This window comes from Temnothorax americanus, unplaced genomic scaffold, assembly GCF_048541705.1.
Source record: "Temnothorax americanus isolate GAGA-0224 unplaced genomic scaffold, ASM4854170v1 Scaffold14, whole genome shotgun sequence".
In the NCBI taxonomy this organism is placed as follows: Eukaryota; Metazoa; Arthropoda; class Insecta; order Hymenoptera; family Formicidae; genus Temnothorax; species Temnothorax americanus.
In genome coordinates this window covers 3738380-3756947 of record NW_027509275.1, presented here as the reverse complement: position 1 = coordinate 3756947, position 18568 = coordinate 3738380, and the positions used below count along the sequence as shown (strand labels likewise).

Genomic DNA, 18568 nt, shown 5'->3' with positions numbered 1-18568 from the left:
AGTTCAAGTCCAAGCGCCGATATTCCGCTTCACATGCGACGAGAGCACTTGTGTTTGATTTACGATACATTGGACAAGGAGATATTATAGTGGTGTATCACATAAAGATATTGAAAACTCGCCGCAGAGACGATTTACGATCACGTCGAGCAAGAAAAGATGAAGTTGTCGTATAAAAACATCATGGATCTAGCGACTCCATTTTCTTCTTTCCCTCTTCACGCACAGGAAATTCCAAACGGTCATGTTATAGACTATCCATCTCTTCGCCATTTGATATCTCAATGCATCAATCCATTCCTAATTAATTAACCATAATTACGTGATGGACATAAAGGATACCTCGCGGTAATGATCATCGAAACAGATGATTTTGCTTGATTGTCCATCTTCGTCGCATCTACCTCGCAGAAATGAAACAGTTACAATCATTTGACGTGTCTCTAGTATAACAATCTTCCAACTGCGCTTTAACTGTTTACGAACTGCTCGTTAGGCAGATGTGTTCAGACGCTTCGGAGCAGCGGAGTAAAGATTGTTTAATCTCACCGATGCGCTAAATTTTCGATCGGATGAAAAAAAAAAAGACGCAGTCTCAGTCCTAGTCGACGTATATTCCAGACGCAGCCAGAATTCGTGTAATCTACGTGTTCTCTCGCGCAACATGCATCCAGCGTTACACGACTGGTTATATAACGCACGTGCGCGCGTACGAGTATACTGCATATGACGCAACGATGCATACGCATCCCCGGGGAGGGCCAATATGGATGTAGAATATATAGTCGCACCGACACGGTACACGCAATGTCTACCTTTATCGAACTTTCGCGGCACGTGCATGGAAAAAAAGCGCTTAGCCTGCTGCCTGAGCGACAACGACCGGAACAAAGCGCGACGATAGCTGCTGGCTACAGAAATGGCTGATTTTACTACCGTTTTTTTTTTTTTTAATACGCGACGGCCGGGCCGTCACAACGAGACTGCCCGATAATTGTCGGAAGTGCAAACAAACCAATATCTAACGATAAAAAATTGAATGTGGTCTATGTGTGATTAGCAATGTATTCGGCGGAGAAGATTTCTCCATTTTTGAAATTCAAACACACTAATTAGGCATACTAATTAAGGTTGCCCTCATCAGCAATCACCGTGTATCGTATGAGGACTAATATTTGAACACAGTAGAATCGCTGCTAATTGCTTGCCGTTTCGCCCATTTGCTGTGCGAGCAAAAAGAAAAAGAATTAACAGCGTTTATTATATTCCGTCATTAAGCTCGGTTTCAAAAAATATATCGTGCAAACAGTTAGAAACAGCTGCTGCATTAACTTTACGCACGGAGGGTTTGGCCCTAAAAGAGTCCATTACAACGACACAGAGTGATATCGCGTTCTCTCGCTCGAAAAAGTAATTTCACCGCTCAGACATGTCGGACATAACCGCGAACGGTATCCTGACAGCCGTCGCGCGGCTACGAGAGCGCATTGTCTGACGCGTTCGCGACTGTCTGTCGACCGCCGATAGAATTCATGGAAAACTGGCCCATAGAAATCCACGATGGCGGTGTCAAACTCTCCGGGTATCATCGAGAGAGAAAGAAAGAGAGAGAGAGAGATGCGCGCGTGCACACACACATATCGAGGCATTGCCTCGGAGGCAAGGACGTATTGTTTGCAACAGACAGATTCATTTAAACTTGTCGTTTGCCGCGGGATACCCGCCGGAGTTCTCTCGGTTCTCCATTAAACGGCACTCAGACGCGAGCTTTTGCACCTGTACATACGTTTCCGATCGCGTCGAAATTCATAACGCGCCGATATTTTTGGAGTCCCGCCAACAACTGGTAACGCGCGATACACTGTGGCCCACGGGTAAACTATCAGGAGTAAATTTTACCGTGCCAGATGAAATATCAGCGCAAATTAACGGTGTCATGTAGGAAACACCGATGCTTTAATTCATATCCAACATTTACTAAGGGACGCTCTGTAGAATCCACGTTAAATTAATCGGTATGGTTTTTTTTTCCCCCCGATAATATAGACGTGCATCTCGTTTACCTCAATTCCGCCATCGCCGACTAATGAAAGTCCAGCCGGCGCGCATTAATAGACTGAAAATTTATCATTCAAAGCGATTCGTAATAATAATGGTTAAAGTGATAAATGTTACGCATTCGGTAACAGGCTAGAATTTTAATAAAATGTTTCGGTCAGCGGTTGAACGCAGCCAGGAGCCATCTACATTAATTTCGTTAATGTCGTTTACGGACAATTAAATTTTGTGTTTGGACACGATCAGTACTCATTAATCTACGCGCCAAGCGCAGATTGCGATGCGTCGTCGAGCACAAAACGTATTTTGATAAAATGTGTTAATTATATCACGGAAAAAAAGGATTAGCTACTATAGCAAATCTAGTTGTAAAATATGGCTAACCGACATTTTTTACAACTTAAATTTGCTACAGTATTATAGCTAATCCTTTTTTTCCGTGATATAATTGAACGAAATTGCTTCGCATGCGCTCTCACATCCTCTACAGCTTGCGATCGTGTTTTACATGTAATAATTAAATAATAATAAACATGATGTTTCGAGAATCCTTTCACGATGTTGCAGAATTTTCACCGACAGGTTGCATACGAATGATATGTGACTTTGATAGGATGCAATGTACGTAACTATATAATGCATTTCGCACGTTTGTCCATGATGACTGTCCATTCTACTGTCAAATTACGAATATGGCGTGTCATATATAGGACGCACGGACGTGTTGCTCATATCGAAATAGCGCAAGTGGGCATATCGAACAAATGCACACGTAAAGGCAGTGTAAACACAGTGAATAGTACCTAATTTGCAAATGTAATTTCGCTTCAGCTAACTCATTATTTGCAGAATATAATACATATATATATATTTTTTTTTTAATTATTGATATATATTATTAATATATCACAACCGAATAACATCATAAATTGTAAACAGATTGAAAAAGAGATTAATAGGATAGGTTAAAGCAATTTAACGGACTCTTGGTAATTACTAATTTTGCACGTGATAATTATAGCAGGTTGCAATTGACAATTTTGCAAATTTTATGTAACGTTTACTGTGGCAAAAGCGGCCAATCTAATTTATGCATTTTGCAGACAATTTAACGACTTAATGAGATTGACGGAAATGACGATCGATAATTTTGTCAGCGGAAATAACCATCTAACGGTGTCGGAGAGTGACGTTCACCTAGCTGTCCCGACTGTCAGCTATCCGACGTATCCACGGAATTCGAAATATTCGGAAATAGACTTGTCTCCATCATCTCCTACCTGCCTAAAGCGCCGTCTAAAAATACGACAGAGTACATTCGCCGAGTCAACGAGGGATCGATGACTGGGTATTCGGTAAATGTGTTCCACGCAAACAAACAATAAAGCCGGCGAATGAGAAGCTGCGATAGTGAATAATATTACACGATAATTAGAAATAAAAACGGATGTTGTTTCAGGCACAATACACGTCAAAGTGGACGTTTTATTACGCAATATTAATTAAACACAAAATAGACTTATTTTCTTCGTTCAATAAGGAAGGGCAAACAACATCCTGCATATCAACGGTAAGTATCTTGATTTTACACACTTGTGTTGTCGCACAAAGTTTCTCCGAAAGCGCGATTAATCAACAACGGTAAACTCGAGTTGTACGAATTATATGGTTAATAAATTTTTGCGCAGCGGTATCTGGGAAACTCGATTCCAAAAGCCGTAGGTATGCGGAAATGCGTAGTGACGCGATTGCAATATCGTATAATTTTTTCGCCTCAGTTATTAGACCATTTTTTATTAGGAACGATCAATGGCTTATAAGGGCCAATACCATTTCTTTAATATTTGCGCGAGAACGCGCCATTAGAGTGAGAGGAACATATGTGGGGTCAATGGAGTTTCGAAGAAATATGAAAAAGACAAATAAGGAAAATCGAAAGCCAGAACCAGGCAAGAGAAATTTTTGAAAATAGCTCTCGAGTCAATTTCCAGGTGGTTACCTACACTGCCCGATATAACCTAATGGCTCGCGTGCCCCTAATGGGTAAAGAAACTCTCCACGCACGAAAAGCAACGATCGAAACTACCACGCCGCTTGCACGCACGCACGCACTTATGGAAAATCAGATTTTGCAGAATTACTACGAAAATTGCACCGTTGTTACATGAATTATGTAAAAATATAGCTCATGTGAGAAGTTCACGGTGATATTCGTCAATGGACTACGTCTTATATGAATTTTCGTTTAATTTATCGCGCAAATACATTTGTGCAATGATACAAAAACTTCTCTACGAAACAAGATATTTACTCTTTTATCTCGCTGTTTCAACGCATCTCATATAGTGTGAGTCAATGCTCAAAATCGAGGTCATTAAAACGAGGAAACGATGATTATATTCCAATCTAACTTGTCTAGATTTCACGTCGACGGATATCGCAGCCCACACGTACGGTACACATAGTGTATAAAGCGGTTTGAAAGTAAGCTGTGTAAGCTGTGTAATTAATTCTTCGAAATCGTGCGGCAAACTCGCTAGAAAATCCAAACCCGTCTTACTGCGCGAATATTCAAATGTCAGTACCGTAACCAGTTTCGCGGTACTCTTCCGCGACGAAATTAGCGTCGCGCTATCCACTTATTAGCGTTAGTTGCTCAACGGGTAAATTATACGCGGCCGCGATAGCCACACGACATATATATATATACTGCCGGATAATTTAAGTTCTCGTAAGTAGTCTATGATGTATTAGACGTATAAATATATTGAACAGATATCTGTAGAACATTATTTGCTTTTTATTTGAGAGAAAAACTTAAAACGCGAAGACAAGTTGAACCTGCAATCAAACTGGTCACGACGACTAAATTACCAGCATCATTTCCTGTATTTTTTCACATTAAAATATACAATTTACATTATAGGTTATCTTAATATTCTATTATACTCTTCTCGGTTACGTTAAGTCAAGATTTAATTGGAGAGATAAAGATATCCTAATCGCAAAATCATAAGAACAATAAAAGTAGCCGATAATCGGAGCAATCTTTTATTTCCACCTGGCAAGAAATGACGCTCACGTTAAGATCTCGGCAGTAAAACTGCCACATGCTATTTCTCCATTTTTTTCCGGGATGATATCGCGGAAGCTCCTTCGAGTCTCCTGGCGATACTTCTTTCGCTTCCGCAGGATTGTGCGTTTCTACTTCATTCGAGGAAAATGCCAGACGGCCCGGCGAGAGATCCCCAGCCCTATAACACTCCGGCGCGAGTATTATCAAAGTTCTTCCCCATAGACACCGTAAATCTTTGTGGGTGGAAGGAAAGGCGTTCCCCGTGGTCGGAGAGCCGGCAGACGACGAGACAAAGGAAACGCCGCGCTAAAGCCACTTTATTCGAACTTATCGTGTTTGCCTGTAACCGGCCTGCCCACTTTCAGACACCGCGGCGCATCGTGTCTGCCTGAAAATTCAATTTGCAAAATAGTATCGCGCAATTTCCTACGTAATTCACTCGCTGCGCCAGTCGTCTGACAATGTTTCCATTGCCGCTTCATCCCGTTATCCCTATCCACGTCGGACGTTTATGGAAATATCGGTAATGTCAGGTATTAAAACGCGTGATAATGACCGTTACGCGCGTGTACCTTAATGCTTTTCTCTCGATTAATATATATACAATTCAATTTCATCGAATTATTAACATTATAGTGTAACACATATGTGTTACAATGGAGTATTTTTCTTATTTTTCAGAAATTAGGATCAAAGTGGTTGCGCAGATGCGTTAGTATCTTTAATATCAATCGCGACGATATCAAGTCCACCACATTTCATCAAATTCCACGGCCACGCGAAAGTCTTCGGATCGGAACTCGTTCCATGGAATCGTCTCGTTCCAATGTGAACGGAGATATCTCTGCCGGGAGGAGACGCGCTCAAATTAAGGAACGGTCGCGTCACGCGACGCCCATTTCAACAAGTCGCGGAAATCGGTACCGATATAGTTAGATACTTCCTCACTCTGTTACGCGTTACCCTTCTCACTCTGTTACCCCCGCGATGGTTTACGGAACACGAAACGGTTTCTAGCGTTACGTGCGGGATCCGATGATCCCTGACACCAGAACCCAGAACGATGCCCGTGAATTTATCGCAATGCGTTGCAAACCTTCATTACCTTCGTGCAATTAACGTTCAAAAATTTTATCAGAGAACATGACACACAGTCGTGGTCTTTCTAATAATTACAATGTATTTATGTATTAATATGGATACAAAATAGCGATAATTTGGCGAAAATTCCGATTAAAGCATAACATTATCGATTTAATGGGCGGGGGAGAAACCATAAAATCTTGCTCTCTGATTAATTTTAACGAGCTATATCCTTAGAAAACTCATTTCGCGCTTGATCATCAGGAAATGCGCCAGCAAATTTCGCGAAAAATTCTGTACTTTTGCGTATAGTGGAGATAAAGTTTCTGCTTAATCTTTAGTCATCGAAAAAGTGATCGTACACGCCCGCTGTGATTTTTCGCGTTGCATATGATCGGTCGAGAGTGAACCAGCATAATGAAGAAACTCTCATCTATATACGACTAGCCGTAACTCGCAATGTCACGTTCCAACCATGAGAATGACTCATAACGCATAACGTATTTGCATAATAAAAAGCAGTATGCAAATGAGCAATATGTACATATGAATTGTTACTCTCCATCCATCAGACATAAGAGGATTCAAATAAAGGAGTTATAAATCGGATGAGCCGGAATGTAATAAATTATTTTGATCGCGAACATTATTATTTAATAATTGTGGAAATATATATATATATATATATATATATATATATATATATATCACTCTTTGTCGATACTGAATACATTGTATACTCAATCGCAAGCGTGTAATATTAAGTATAATTAATATTAATTACCAAAGATTTTTCTAACATTGTAAATTTAGGGATCAATATTTTCCGGCACACCCTTTTGAATCGGCAAAACCAATTAAAATTAAATCACGGGCACGGTATTCTCCAATTACCTCTCACGTTCTTTTCGTTGCTCACGCGTTATCACGCGCCCCTTCGATCAAGAGTGGCAGGTGCTTCTTACACGGTTTGCGGGGATAGCAGAGACGATACGATGTACTTAGGTGTCGCGTACAGGGTGGTCGCGCATCGACTGAGAGCTTCCCTCTTTCGGAGGGACCGAATCCGCAAGAAACGACAACGGCGACGCCGCGACGCAACCCCTTAGCGGCCAGCCAACCATCCGGCCAGCCGCCCCTAGTCGCCGCCGTCGCTACCCCCGAATGCATCCCCACCGCATCGGCGATTATCGAGAGAGGGGATACGTGTATCGCCACGCGGCCGACAAACTGGTGGGGGTGTCTGCTGGTGGAATTACTTCGCTCGGCAAAAAACATCCTCCCTCTCTCTCTCTCTCTCTCTCTCTCTCTCTCTCTCTCTTGCTTTATCTATCTCTCCTTATTCGGAGGGATGGAAAATTGCGGAGTGGAAGGTGGAGGGATGTCCGGGGCCGATGTACCGAAAACATGAAGGTCGCGACGCGGGCGGAACAAATAAATCAAAATTCGTGGCTGAGCGGGTTGGTAGGGATTTTTCGGCGTGGATGGCGAGAACATGACATTGGTTATGTAAAAGCTAGAATAAAGGTGCGGCATGACGGAATTATCTGATATTTGAGACGGTAAAACCGGCCGTATAGTGCACAGTCTTTATTTTTCGCAATTTATACCAATGATCCACAGTAATAGTAATATAATTGCAAATTATATTCAAGATTATTGCAATCATAAACCATTTTTATAATTTTAATAATTTTAATCTTCATAATTTAAATAAACCTGTTATTATAAGAAAGTTTCAGATATTGCAAATTCTTTCTACACTTTCTATTATTTTAAAGCTTTTGACGTTGTCATTTCCAATTCTGGCAGTTCTCGAGAAAATACGCCGGTTATAATTTAAAATCTAATTATTGTAAAACGCAACCTACAGAATAATCTTCAAGGCTAAGAGATGACTTTCACGTCGATTGAATTTTACGAGGAACGATTGATGAGGGCAAAACAACAAGAAGATTGAGATCGTGGAGAGAGAATAAATTAAAATTTATCACACACGCAGATTTGAAAAACAGCTGTAATCAACAACTGTAATCAGTTGTCGTTCAAGCCGGAATTATTAAACTACTAAACCATATCGAAACAAAAATAGGAAGAATATCGCTTTTATAAACGTAACATAGAAGCATAAAAATAAAAATGGAAATATTATATATAGTGTATATGCAAATAAAAGAAATTTATACCGTGCAAATTTTACGGAGAAAGTGTAAAAAATTATGTACAAATATATGAATAAAAATATTATCATTTATCACAGTATTAAAAACGCCAAATTTAATATCTGGACAATGTTTGAAGCGGCTATTGGTTACTTAAATTTTTTAAAACTGACGACATTTCGTATCCTTTAATGCGATATTACTTGCTAAAAAAGGACCGAGAACATAAACTCGCAAACAAGAAGTTTCTTTTTTCCGTCTAGAAAAGTTCATAACGGCACCAACGGAAGAAACTGGCAAAAGGTAAAAAACTAAAGCTAATATGTCAACGAGCAAACGTAACGAGTGTGACCGCAAGAAAATTAAATTTTGGATAAATAATATAGAAAAATAGCGCGTCACGGTGAATTAAGTTAATAACACATTTCGACTAATTTAACGTAAAACAAAATTCGTGGGAGGAATTACATATACAAGTCAAAATTTATGTAAAAAAATTTTTGAAATTGTTTACGATATTGTACGTATAAACATTACTTTATTATTATTATTAAGAAAAAATATTATCAAACATCATCAAATTTAATAAAACATGATGTACTGTGCGTAATCGAGCAATGTTCTCTTGGAGGAGTGCATGGACTTCAAGTATTCCGAGAAATAAGATTGATATTATATCAGATGCAACTTTTAGATAACTTCGTTAAAAATGCGATAACTGTGAAATTTGTTCGCGAGAGCCACGAGGTCGAGCGCCGCAGCGTCGCGAAAAACCATCGTTTTTGCGCGCTGTCGGGAGCGACGCGGAAGATAAATTAGAAGCCGTCGAGCGATAGGCGGTGCAAAGTAAGGAGAACGAAATCCGTATCAGTCGTCAGAGCTTGACAATTTCCTCAGGGTGGGCGTCAAAATGACACCGTGAGGATTCTTGGGTGGCTGCACGACGCCGCGGTGGAAAATGCGAGGGCGATTCATGATATCGGGGTGTATCCAACCCGTTGGCACGAAATAAGTTCGGGAGATAAAAGCTCAGCTGGAATTTATCTGGTCTACGCATCATTCATAGACTTCAATAATAACGCCTCGATAATAATTCGGATAGAAAGTATCCAAACAGTGAAATATAAACATTACAAAACGGTCATAATACATTGAATTAAATATCAAATTTCCCGCGTTATATTCAATTTATGTTTTTCTCTTATTTCATTCGTTTGTAAAATCAATTTATGATGTAAACGTATATAATAAATTTCGAAAAATAAAAAGGGAATAAAAGACTTGCTAGAAGAGAGCCCTGCATATCACTGATTTGCATAAGGCAAAGTACTCGCGGATTACAATCTCGGAGGACACGCTCCGCATCTTAGACGGTTCTCTTCCCACGGGACGACTTCTCGCGAATAAGAGATCACCGTCGTTTCGAAAAATGGCAATCCGCCGTTGCAGATTGCGATGTAGCGCACGAAAAAAATTGGCGTGACCTATCGCTTTTATTCGACGTGAGATCGAGACCGAGAATGCGGAAAAAACATACCAGAATAAAGTTCTGTGGGGCGACGATCGAAGACCAACCTCGCTTCGTGAATCAAGTATGAAAAACCGGTTCTTGAGTGCAGCGGAGGATCTTACGGTGCATCGAAGACAGCCAAGGAAGTTGAACGGGTATTATAGATCGACAGACGGGAGATCGATCGTGTCAAGGAGGTACAAGTACGATGAGTCGTCGTGCCGTTGTGCACCGTCTAATTTCACGCAATTCTGCACCCGGTGCGTAAACACCGGTTAAATTCGAACAAGTATTTATTTTCCTCGCCGAATTTATCTCGGCATGGATTCGTTAAACGTTTACGACAGTGAGAGTCCGCATTCCATTTATGTCCGTAAACTATGGATATTAATTTGATCAAATGTACGAGAAAATTTTCAAACTTCTTTACTATTTCTTCAGGTTTTAAGACACAGATCTTTCATGTATATGCAACGAAGGCTTGATGACCCGCAAGTTAAAAACTGCTTTTCACTGTGGTCAATTTTTTACGTTTTATATGAGCCGAGAGTGTTCAAACTAAGTTTCGCATTCGCGAATTATGTGAAAACTTTCTTGGAAGCCCACGGTGACTACGAAATTACGTGGTAGTATCGTCATTGGATGGAAGTTTTATATTCAAAATCCCTAACGTAACGCTGAACCTAATACAAAGCTTTAAATATGACAATTTCTCTCTGAATATGAATCACAGAATAATGATAGAGTTTGACAATGAGTCGCAGGCAAACTCGTCAAGTTGAAATTACCTTAGTAATTTACAAAATACAATTCTATTTCGTCATATCGTGATTTACGTACGAGTTAATAATTATCGCAAGAGAACTGTGTTAAAAAATAATGTAAATGTACTTAACTCTATTGGTGCTAGCAAGTTTTTTAATACATTTCAAGGATAATTATTTACTCACTCTATATAAATTACATATTGCTATATAAATTCCTCGCGTATTTTACACAATTATTGTATGCAATTTACGTATAATATAAAAGTTAGAATAAAGCAAGTAAATACGTTATCTCGAATATACGGCGAGCTGATCGGTTATCGATAGCAGTGTACCGAATTTTCGTGTTGATTGTTCGGCTCGATTACTCATCGAAATCGCGAGGGTATTAGCTCGAGCGGATAATGCGAAGGCTAAAGCTTTGCGCAAGCACGCTGCCTGGACCACAATCGAGATGCGGCCTGTGGATATTCGAGCATCGTCCGGATATCGGCCGCTCCCTCACAGCCGAGACAAGGGATTGACGTTAAGTATGTTAAATTAATTAACGTTAATTAATGCTTCCCCGAAGACTGTAGAAACGACGAACGAACGTGGAATACAGTGCGGGGATTACCGTGTCCCTCAGCAAGAGCCCATTAAAAACTACCGGAGCTATTTATCGCGTTGCCCATGCGAACGCACGCGGTCGCTTATAATTGCCCCGTTGTTAGAAGAGTAAAAAAGAAAACTAATTTTGTCTCCCCTAGCTAGCTAGGGGGAGAACGCGCGAGGGAGAACATAATCGTCTTGTGCCGAAAGTTAACTTTTTACCGTAATGGAAATGCCGAGCTTCCGTACACGACGGCTGATCCATGGCATAAAAGATAAATGCGTCTGCGCGTGAAACTTTGATGAATCGGCCATACAATGTATAATTTCAAGAATTTAATCGGTACTCCTTAACTCGATTGCTCCGATCAAAATTCACGGATCATAGAATTATACTTACTACTATACGACGAATATGCTATATTTTTATACAATAATCGAGATCTTCGTTTATTATGACTTATTAGCAATTTAACTTATATCATTAATACAGATGTGTTTCAACGACTGACGATCAAATGCTTTCAAAAGTCATTACAACTTATCGTTTGTAAATTGGAATTTGAAATCTTATTTTTCTATAAATGGAGAGAAGATACCCAGGACCGGGCGTGCTCAAGTATACTTAAGCACTTCCATCTGACAATGAGAGAAAAAATCCCCCTCGAAAAGTTCTGGCCGAGATAAAAATTAAAGGTTCCATTTTCATTTTCCACAACGGCAATGATTCGAAATATCTTAAATCGACTTTCGAAACTTGACCTTCTTGAGTAAACTCAATCTGCGGACAAGTCTCCTCGCAACTAACATCCCCGTTATCAACTTCCCGCGTATGTACCGGGGTATCTAGTGTCGCCACAAAGACTAGACGCGTTTCCTCGTCTATGCTTGCACCATTGTGAGTCATCAGAGGAGACGAATAAAGCAAGCGACATTTCAGGGTTGCGGAAAGTCCGATGAAACGGCGCAAGTTTGTAAGATTGCCTATTTACAGATTGACTACTTACAGATTTACCACTATTCGCGTTGAAAACGATATGGCACGTTATGTATTACTATTTATTGATATCATAACGTAATATCACTTGCACAAAGAAAAATACACAAGATTCGATAAACACATTCTATCGTGAAACAAAAGTTATTAAATTAAAGTTTGATAATTGGAAAAGTGATAAAAATAAACATGCTGAATTTGTTTTAAATGCTATGGGAAGAGAGTACGGAAAGGAGAAAATTTTTCTATGGTGTATATGTGAAATATTATTACATACGTATTAAATTAATTCTAACAGTTAAAACTTGCTATTAATCAACCTGTCAATTTCAGTTAAGTGCTATAATGTACGCGCACATAAGAAAGTAAAAGATCAAACCAGCTGTTCAGGACAAATCAATATATATTATCCGAGTTGTGAAAATCAATAACAGATGACAAATCGATACGTGCGATAAGAACCTATTACTGAACGCACAGACCTCTACGCGGTACTATTAGCTAAATTCAATCGGTCAATCGTTATAGTTATAGAATTAATTATTGTGACGTGTGTTCATAGAATTTTCGATTTTAATTAATCTCGAAAATATTTAAGTACTGTACGACAGGTCCGAGATACTTTTTATACCCATATCCCGAAAGCCTACATATGTCATCTTTCCAATCCTTTTTAACGGTAACTCCCGATACCGAGAACGTCCCGATCCTAAATTATTGTGTTCGCGTGTCCGCTCCTTGGCGTGCCGGGATTATCGGGATTCCGTGCCCGGCCTTCCGAAAGATGAATAATCGCTGCGAAGCTACGATTCCCGTGGGACGAATAGCAATTCGCGAAGCGGACGTTGAGCATTCGCCGTTACGTACATATATAAGAGAGCACCCGTTAGATCAACTGGCCACCGCAATAAACGAGATCTCGACATAGATGAGAATTTGCATCGCGAATGAGAATAACGTAGGCAATTTAACTATCCTAGTTCCTACGCTTGGTCTCTCGTCACGGAAATCAGAAAAATTAAGGGAAAAATATGTTAATTACGTAGAAAAAGGAAAATCAAGTGAGATCTAGCTGCGAGTAAGTCGGACGGTCATTAAGCGACTGTTTATCTCGTTTTACGTACCGATTCAGTTTCGAGCCGCATAACATTGCGAGTGAACTTGTGATCAACATTAGAGACTCTATGGAAAAACGATATAAATCTCAGTCAGCGTGATAAAGTCCTCAACATATATTTCTCTCGAAATAACTCGTGAAATAAATAGGAATATATTTTGATTAATGCTACATATAGTACTACACACATGAGCGTATCTATAATATTACACACGATACATTACATTATCTGTCATTTTCTTTCGAAGGAGAGTCACCGACTGGCTGCGGACTGGCACATAAGAAGGAAGAGAGTGAAGCCATGACAAATAAACAAACAAACAATTACACAACTTTGGCGGGGAAAAACTTCCCAACAGCGCGCGCTCTCATCCACGCGGCCAGCTCACCCTTATTACGTATAAAACTCCGTTATAAAAATCTTGCATCCTTTGTTTCGCAAAAGTAAAGGACCGCGACAAGCATAGACGAACGACACGCGCAAAGCGCTCGCCTTTATTTATAAATCTCGCGTACGTACATACATATCAAAGAAATACGCTCCTTTTCGCGATCGCTCGAACGGACCAACGGGAAATCGGGAAAACTCCTTGGCACTCGAAACACGTTTACCTCGTAACTACTACGCGGCACGCCGGGCGCGAGAAAAATACGAACAAACGGCGGTAAGGCGTCGTGTTTATACATCGACGCGGCATAAATTATCGCCTGGCGACACGTCGCGTGACCTATAACGACCACTCTTATTACGTTCGTTTTGAATTTATCGGGAGAACGAACAATGCCCACTTGACCCTTGATGTGTTTGGAGAAACGAGCTACCCTTGCGCTACCAGTTATCATGATCGCGTTTAATAATATATGTAATCATCTCTTAAATCGTTTCATGCGTGTGTTCGTAATAATACTCATTAGTAGCGAGAAACGCGTTTGGTATCGAAGGGATACTATTTTTTGCATATACCTAGTCAAATATAACTCAAATGCAACATTCTTCGCGTTCACAAATTTAAAGAAAACCCATTATTCATACGGTCAAAATTTTCGCTCTTCAAGAATTTGTAAAAACTATGTTAACAGTAGAACAGTCTAAAATCTAAGAGATACAATCTACATGATTTCATTTAGCGGAACGGCCGAGCTCGTTACGCTTTCCCAGGCTAATTCCCGGCTTCATCCAGGAGCGTAATCCCGTGGAATCAGGTTTTGTCCCTCTCATTGGTCCATGTTGCGGTTAGTATTGCCGGCCGATCCTCTCTGAACTTCATGGTCTCGAGAGCTGGCCGCTGGGAATCGTCGCGACCTCTAATCCACGAAATCTCCGCGAAACCGATCGCATTTCTCGTACGAATGATCAAAAACATATTTCTATTTATTCTTACACGCCGTGTAGAATCGCTCACAGCGCGCTTTTGATCGTCGATTGACCTTCGAGTAACTTTGCCAAGCAGTACCTTGTCGCTCCGTTCGCGAATTCATTTTAAACGCATATTAACGAGCCGTGTCGCGATATGGTTTTCGGTATAGAGATAAACACCATCAACACCAAAGTAATGCGATGACTCATTCTGGAGAAGCTGTTATCGCTCTTTCCAGGTAAAATCGCATATCGCAACTCAAAGGAATTCACGTCGGAAAACCTTCTTTATGACGCAATTTCGCTCTGTCTTATAGCGTCTCTACGCTACATATTTAAAATCTCTTCCAAGTTTTCCGTGGAACTGTGTGAAGCAAAATAAGCGGCTTTTACGCTTAGTATATTCAAGAAACTAATTTCCTCTCCTGGCTTCTGATATCAAAAGTTTCTACGTTCACGAGCGTCTCATGCAAAATGAGAAGTATCGTTCGAGCATAAAATTTATGAAAATAGAAGCTCCAGAAGGAAAATGTTTCGGAATCGCTGGATTACGTCACGACGTAGGATGTTACACGTATAAAGAAATCAGATAGAAAGAATAAGAAAATAAGAAAATTTCAGCGATGTAGCATCTCGTACAATTTACATTCTACATTTTGCTGAATATGTCTTTCGAATGAATTTCGGAAGCAAAAATTTCAGTATACTGCGAATGTTCCGAAATCCTTCTTCGAGAAAGCCTATAAATTCCGTCTGATGGAAATTACATAATCTTTCGCAATCTGGAATGCTGGCGAATCAATGGCGGTAAAAGAGGACAATGCGATATTTAACTCGTGGCATACGCAGAAATTCCGAATTAAATGCTAAGTCGGCGGCGGATCGTATCGCGCCATAAATCAGCATAATCTCACTTAAAAATATATCGTAGAGGTACCGTAGAAATAATTAAATGCAGAGCGAATCAGCCGGCGCCTAAGTCGCAAGACAATTTCGCGGTACCGTGCACGCGTATTTCTTTCGTGCTTAGTATAAGGCTCGTCTGCGAAAAAGCTTACTCGCGTTGGAAACGAGAGAATAACGACGGTAACAACGGTTGCTTTCGTTTGTCCTGTCGTTTTTTCACGACGCACTGCCCGAATTCGTCCATGAATTTTAATCGGTTGGCTGAACGAGCGTAGCCGCTATATACAACAACAAACAGCGTACCTAAATATTGCGTCGTTACATTTCCAACATGCGCGCGCGGCGACGCCGACGGTTAAAATATTAATTGCCCGTGGGACGCATCCAAAAACGCGAGAAAATAAAAACTAACCCCTGTTGCCCGTATGAGGATTAACGAGTTGAACACGTAAAATAGAAGACGACTCTTGCTACAGTAATTAAAACCGTGATTAAGTACCTACAGGTGAAATAAAGTGGTGACTAGTGCTTAAATGCCTTAAATAAAAAAGGTTTGCACCGGAAATCGATAGCGATGACGAGTCGAAAAAGCCAAAGAACAAATTCGTAATTAAAGTTCGCATATTCGCATTGCACAATTAAAGTGATTAAATTCTTATTTGTAGAAAAAATTTTTTTTTTCCAAAAAATTCTAAATTCTTTAATTTGGATAACAATAACGGCTTTTATACGGTTTAAAACGTCGGGTGTGTTCGTTAATTACATTTGTCGAGCTCGGCTAGTAACGTGGGCAAACGTACGCGAGAATACGAGCGTGTAACGGAACACGGAGAGACACAGATAGCAGCATTATATCGCTCTGCGTTTATAAATGCCGTAATACAGATAACACGAAGCGCGGTAATGCCGAACAATTAAAATCCTACGTGTGTTTTCAGAGAAACTTTACGCAATATCGTGTTAGATAAGTTGAATGAATTACATTTGTGTTCTTAGCTTCATTATTTTTCCAGTTCAGCTTCTATGATTTCGTTGTCGACGAGTGGCCGTCGCGGCGGGGAGTTTCTCGATTTTGTCTTGCTTTCCGCAGATGAGATTCTCATCTCGGACAAGCGCGTCACTGCAACGAGAGAGGATCTCTTTTTGTCTCGCGAATACAAAGCCGCGGCACGTGGTGTTGTTGGCGGCGAAACAGGTACGGATATTATCGTGTGACGCGCGAAATGCGAAATAGCGTAACGATATCGCGCTTTATTATCGTTGTCACTCGCAAGTATATATCGTCCGTGTGATTCACGCTCGTGTCCCGCCAACCGAGTACGACGAAGAGCCGTCCCATGTGTCACGAGCTCGACTTAATATACTTATATCATGCTTTCATGCGCTAAGCGACGGTGTTCGTGAAGCCCGTTTCACAAGACACAAAAGGCGAAGGCGCATGTCGTCGCACCGCCGCCGCCGCTGCCGCTCTCCTTTGTTAACAACCGAGAATTACGAAACTACGAGTTACACCGACATTAACAGAGCCGGTTTTTTTTTTCTAGATCAGCGATGCACAACCCGTCGCCGCGGGCCCCTACGTCATTCTTTCATAACAACATAGCCCGGCGTATTTGTTCACGTTCCGTACATTTGTAACTTCCATTATCTTTATGTTACTATATCTTGCGACGAGAGACGAGAGACCTCCTTTTAAACCTTGGAAATCGCGAGACTTTACGCAGAAACACATTCGTAAAAAAGTGTTATTCAAGTTTATTTCTCATATAAATTATGTGTAAAGAGATCATGCATCTCTTTCTCTTTCTCTCCTCTCTCTGTCTTTCTTTCTGCTATTGTATGCTATAAAGTTGGTTATCGGAGCTAAGTCACCAACACGACGATTCTACGCGAGCCGACTAGCTTAGGATTTTGCTAAGACTTTATAATGCAATATAATAGGCCAGCGCGCGCGCGGCGACGTGGTTACAGCAAGGTTGAGTTAAAATGCTTCTTCCATCGCGGTATCTTTATTTGTGACGATGAAAATGCATAATCTTTCGTTAGCTTACGAGTGGTTTCAAGAGTATACAACGGGGCCGTGCACTCACGTCTCCCAGCCACGTCGTTCTAAAGTCGTCCCGCGTAAAAGCGTCCACGCATCATGGCGAGGATCGATAGACCACGAGGACTTTTATCGCCGAGATAAATTGCGTTTGCATAAGGAAGGGAGTTTACGTGGCGTTACGTGGCGCTGGTAAATGCTGCGCGAGACACACGGGAAGCCAAAGCGTGCGATGAAAACGATCTACTGATGCCGAAGAACTAAATTTAGCATTCTGCGAAGAGGTGTGATCGGTAAGAAAAAATGTAATCTGGACAAACGGGTTACCATAAGCGGCAAAATAATGTGGAGAGCTATTGCACAATGATTATATAACAAATTACATTTAAAATTACAGATTACGCGAACCCTTTCTCGAGCAACGATTGTGCAAGCTGTTGACCTTCGCGAAACCTATTTGTCTTCGTTAACGGGCGCCATATGCATGACAGTAAGACGTAAGACGGTAATGCTCAATCAAATTTAATGCACGCTGCATCTGCGATCCAGCTTGTCTTTGAGTTCCTTGGCGTGTCGAGACTCACTTGCCGAAACTGATTGGAGGTCTCCCTAATTAAAGGCACTCGCTTCTAATACCGTTCCTTTATATGTTACTGTTATCGTCAAAGTCGCCGTAGAACAGAAGCGGCGGTATTAAGAGCTATCGATTACTATGGCATGGGAGAGATCATTATCTTTTAATTAAATTCGTTAAATGTCGGAAATCGATATCGATCACATAGACACACATTTATTACTGACAGATTTCAGTTGGCTCGATGGAATATGTGTATAATAATCCGAAATCTCATGACGTCGAAATGAGAATGGGAAAAACTGAGACGGTCTGGAGCTCAATTT

At 40.6% G+C, this 18568-nt stretch overlaps 1 protein-coding gene across 3 annotated transcripts in view; it reads right to left on the bottom strand.

Annotated features, from left to right (window-relative positions):
- Gckiii (Germinal centre kinase III) overlaps positions 1-18568 on the bottom strand; it is an 86437-nt gene that overhangs the window by 54977 nt on the left and 12892 nt on the right. Inside the window, exon 1 of one of the 3 annotated variants that reach the window (XM_077401243.1) lies at positions 7112-7262. The exons of 1 other annotated variant lie outside the window; for it this stretch is intronic. The gene's annotated coding sequence lies outside the window, so the exon portion shown is untranslated. Of the gene's footprint in view, positions 1-7111; positions 7263-18568 lie in introns of those variants that run through there. One more of the 3 variants, XM_077401247.1, reaches the window with a different exon arrangement.